General features: G+C 42.0%; 1 long non-coding RNA gene across 1 annotated transcript; it reads right to left on the bottom strand.

Moving 5' to 3' along the window:
- Positions 1–242: 242 nt before the first annotated feature.
- Positions 243–2,021, bottom strand: LOC115320780. Its single transcript, XR_005715361.2, has 2 exons — positions 1,852–2,021; positions 243–390 (listed from the first exon to the last, which is right to left on the bottom strand). It is a non-coding gene; the product is annotated as an uncharacterized LOC115320780 (long non-coding RNA).
- Positions 2,022–5,041: the final 3,020 nt, after the last annotated feature.

The raw sequence follows: 5,041 nt of genomic DNA, 5'->3' as shown, positions 1-5,041 counted from the left end.
CCCTAGCAAAAATTCCCATAGAGAATTCCCATAGCCTATCGGTTTATTGACACCTATGAGTGTATCGGCCTACAGGCGTATGGGCCTATAGGTGTATGGGCCTATAGGTGTATGGGCCTATTGGTGTATGGGCCTATTGGTGTATGGGCCTATTGGTGTTTGGGCCTATTGGTGTATGGGCCTATTGGTGTATGGGCCTATTTGTGCATTGGCATATAGGCCATCTGCATGAGCACACAGGGTATGGTGGTGCCTTTATACATTTTATTATGCAAAAAAGGGTCTTGAGGTACACTTGCTCCTGTTATGAAGGCATCTTGACGCTGAACACTGTCACAAACTGAGTCTTGAAGGTGCCAGAGCGTAATGGCATACTTCTTGCTTGAAATCCTGAAATGAGCAGCAGAACAAACAAAAAGAGTTAATCGGCGGCGTGGCAAAGGTGGAGGATGATGTCACCACAGAAAGTGATTAAGGCTAAAGCCATTCGATAGATGACTCGAGCATTTTTAAATTTCAGACTGAAGAAAATAAAATTAAGAGGCTGGATTTCCTTTGTTTTCTGTCTTCATCATGAGCCTAACTGCCTTCAAAACTTATTAAGCATCTACCTTCTGAAGAACCTTGAAATTAAATAATGTAAAATTAATATCAGCTTTGTTTGTGGGATTCCTAACAACGCTTCATTTAGTTCGGTCAACAAATACACAGTAGGCATATAAACTCAGGTTAATTCGGGAAAGTCAGGGGATCGAAGTTTGCCCTGTTTGCCTTAACAGTACCATCCAGTCCACTTGCATAACCTCAAAACTAGTTGCATGCTGTCACGCGTTTTATAAAGATGGCTATTTTCGAACCATTTTGACTGCAAAGGTATAGTGGCTCTGCATGAACCGAATACTATGGAAAACTTCTCATATGAAATTAAGTATGATCAATGTACTCAATTTATAGTGGGACTACTTCAGTCCACTGCTAGACCAGTAAGACATTTTCTAAAGAAACGCATTGAAGGTAGCATTAAGGAATTTAGTAAGTGTGCTCTGTTGACATAAGCTACTCTTTCTCGGACCACACCCGGAATGAGGGACAACTTTTCTCTATGCGACGCGCAGTTCCAAACATAAGAACAGGTAAACAAGCACAACTAGTTAAAAAAATAGCTTAACAAGCAAAAGTGAGCCGAGAAAATAGGGAGCTTTGGAATAACGGGTGCTAATTTATCTCGCGTTACGGACGGCAAAAGCGTTTCTCTGCCGGGGACCGAAAACGCAAGCATCTCACACTTAAAGCGCCACCAAGATGTTGCGATAGCTTTTATTTTGAAGTTAGAATGTTAAATCTTTAAAATTAAACAAGCTTATCGTCTGGAATAACATTTTTATAGTTGTTTTATACTCAATGCAGCATGTTTCTGTCACTGTCAAGCAGCTCTGTTGTACTTCCGAGGCCACGACGATCCATAACCCCGGCATATTTACATTTCTGCCGCGATCGCAAGTACACGCGCTTTGATAGCTTTGAGCTCTGAATCCAACAGTATGTGACATTTTCTGTACGCTATGACTATACCAACCGCGGTCGCCAAGTGCGACTCACGCAGTCCCAAGCGGGCGGCGGGCGTCGAAGACGCGATCAACGGAATGTCGTGGGCGCCGCTATTTTCGGTATCCGCGCTATTTCCGAGAAATAACGGGCCCCAAAGACCAAGCCCCAATGCTCGTTTTGGGTCTGCGCATTCGCACTAACGACGACGTTATTTATTCGAGGTTGCGGACGTCGTTCTGAAACTCCCTAATGTTCAAACTTCCACGCGTCTACAATGCAAACAAAGACCAAAAGCATGCTTACCAAGTGTGTTGAGGTGCTCGCTAGACTGTCGCGTCGTGGGTCTTCCAAGCTCTTCTTGACCATAATCAACATAAGAGGAGACTTCACAGATAGGTAAACTTGAATAAATGAGCACATTTCCATGTCTAAAAGCATTTTCGTCCCCTGACAGAAACACACCCGACGCACAACAAAACAATGTCGCGGGAAAAAAACAAAAATTGTGGTGTCGCTAGCGATGGGGTGCTGTAACTAGCACGAGCTCGATAGCAATAGATAACTGGGCAAGTTGGTGAGAATTCATGTTGAGAGACAGCGCGACCGGGACGAGGACAAAAAGACGAAGAGAACACAGGACAGGCGCTGTCCTGTGTTCTCTTCGTCTTTTTGTCCTTGTCCCAGCCGTGCTGTTTTTCAGCAATATGAGCTCCTTACAAAATCGAAACCGAAACTGTCCGAATCGCGATGGAGGGTGCCACAAAAATGTCTTTACAAACTTAGGAATAAAAGAGGGTGGAATACAACTATTGTTATAAGCACATGAAATAAATGTGTAAATTATGACTAGTACCGACTTGCAATTTGTTTTGGGTGAAATGGAGTAGGAAGTAGATTTCTTTGTTTCAACCCATCAAGATATTTTCTTTATTTTTCGTGGAGATTACTTTTATTTACACTTTCCTTACAGTATTTTATTAGTAAATTATTTTGACGCACCAGGGTCCCAAGTTTTATTTAGAATATTGCCCTAAAATTTATTCAGAAAAGAAAGCATTTCATTGTGCTATTTTCCTCTAAATTGTGCATGACTGTGTGTGAGTCTCTTATTCTAGCATTATTTCAAGCTACAAAACTATATGAATTTTTATAACCCATTGATTTATAATGATGGTGTGTTATGTAACCTGGCCTTAAACCATTTTTGCCATCCGAAAATATTGAGGAAAAAAAGCGTAACATTGTCGCATAATTAACTTGACTGATGTAGTTGTATGCATACTGTTCTAAAGTGGACACATTTTTTGCATTTGGAATAGATATTTGCACCACACAGCTCAGGTTACATAACACATGCATCAAATGGGCTGGTGTATTTCTGACACGGACTATTCTGAGAGACATATGTCTAATTTATTCCTATTGCTCAAATATAGACATGCACAATTGGTACATTCCTATTGAATGATTCGAGGTTCCTACTAGTCAAGGAAGCATTCCTATTTGGCCAACAAAACTTTTGGTTTAACTGATGAATATTCCTAACCGTCCGATAAAGTCCTTATGGGACCACTCTAAGTTTCTATGGGACCAATAGGAATGCCTACTGGACCGATCGAAATTTCTATAGGCCCAATAGGCATTCCTATGGGACCGATACACACTCTTATGGGACCGATACACACTCCTATGGGATTGATACACACTCCTATGGGACCGATACACACTCCTATGGGACCGATACACACTCTTATGGGACTGATACACACTCCTATGGGACCAATAAAACTTCCTATGGGACCGATACACACTCCTATGGGACCGATACGCACCCTTATGGGACCGATACACATTTCCTATGGGACCAATTGAACTTCCTATGGGACCGATACAGATTTTTATGGGACCGATACAGATTTCTATGGGACCAATAGAAATTCCTATCGGACAGATAGAAATCTCTATTGGTCCGATACAAATCTCTATGGGAATTTTTGCTAGGGCAGGGAGTTGTAAACGGCTTTCACTTTTTTTTTCACAAACTGTCTCATTTGGATTCGCCTTTAAAGGAGCACTCCGGAGCTTTGAGAGATGATGTCTTTTTTATGCCTGTATCCCAATCTACCTGCTCTAAGCATTCCAAAGATCCAAAAGTTACAATCACGTGCGGCCTACTTCACTTCTAAAAATGTGATCAAAGATCATTCATCTCGGACCTACAGATGGTGCGCCACTTAACCCGGCCGAATATGGTCAAACGATGAACTGCGCTCGTCAGCCAATCGCAAATGATGGCTTCTTGCGCAAACAAGCAGTCGACTAGTCCTGCTCATCTACACAGGAAGTCATCGCTCGCAAGTGACTGATGAGCGCCATTCGATGTTCAACAATATTCGGCTGGGTTCGGTGGCGCCATCTGTAGGTCTGAGATTCGTGATCTTTAATCACATTTGTGATAGTGAAATAGGCCACACAAGATTGTAACTGTTTAATTTTTGGGAGGCTTAGAGTAAGTTACGGCAATAAATATGCCATCTTCAAAAGCTCTGGAACTACCCTTTAATAATGGCTTGCCTTAAAACTGCAAATATGACATGGCCCATTAAACCTTTAAATAATAAAGTTAAATAACAGATTTTGGTTGATTAGTCAACACACTGGATACTTTATTCATTCACCTAATGTTTGCAGAGCCCTACAGATGTCTTGTGAAGACTGCATCCAAATATCTACCACCTCCTTTTTTTAAACTTTGCAAAGGATAAAAAATAATGCCCAGTGTGGTGCACTTTAGGTGATTTTCTTTGAGACACTCTGTAATGAAACAACACACAGTAGAGGCCTATGGATGCTAAAATAGCTGTCAAACTTGCCAACTGCAAGGTTGATCTGTCTCATGGCAACACACACTATGACACTTTCATGACGTGTTGTGAAGATCACCCTGCCACTGGCTAAGCAGATATGCAACACCTACTTCAAGAATTTGGGCAGTAGTTCATTCTCCGGCTCCTTGATATTGAAATCTACGACTGTGATGGGCATGTCGCATGAGTCTGTCAGTCTCATTGTTCACTTGTTACACCTGTGACAGTTACATAGTGCAAGCTGTATGATATGTCCAACTATAATCTATTACCTTCTATGAAACAATGTTGGGATGCTTTTTTGCAGAAGTAAGACGGGCAAAGAAAGTGCACGTGTACTGAAATTGTTCTCAAAAGCTACTGGTGATGGCCAAGGAGAATGTATGGTCGATCTCACAAGTCGGCCTCTCTGTCTAGTCAAGCTTCGAGCCTACCTCGGCACCATTTTTGTCCAAAGATAGTCAATTTCTATGCTGCCAAACCAACCGTACAAACTATCCAACTGACTGACAAAATCGGAGGTGGGGGGGGAAGGTTGTCAAGAAATGTTTTGCAATTCAAACCTGCTTTTGGCAATGCACAATGCCAGTCAGCAGACAGTGCTCACCTTATTGAAGGTGCTGCAC

This window comes from Ixodes scapularis, unplaced genomic scaffold (genome assembly GCF_016920785.2).
Source record: "Ixodes scapularis isolate PalLabHiFi unplaced genomic scaffold, ASM1692078v2 PGA_scaffold2__306_contigs__length_199485367, whole genome shotgun sequence".
Taxonomy (NCBI): domain Eukaryota; kingdom Metazoa; phylum Arthropoda; class Arachnida; order Ixodida; family Ixodidae; genus Ixodes; species Ixodes scapularis.
Note: the sequence above shows the minus strand (reverse complement) of the source record. Positions and strands in the feature narration are given on the sequence as shown.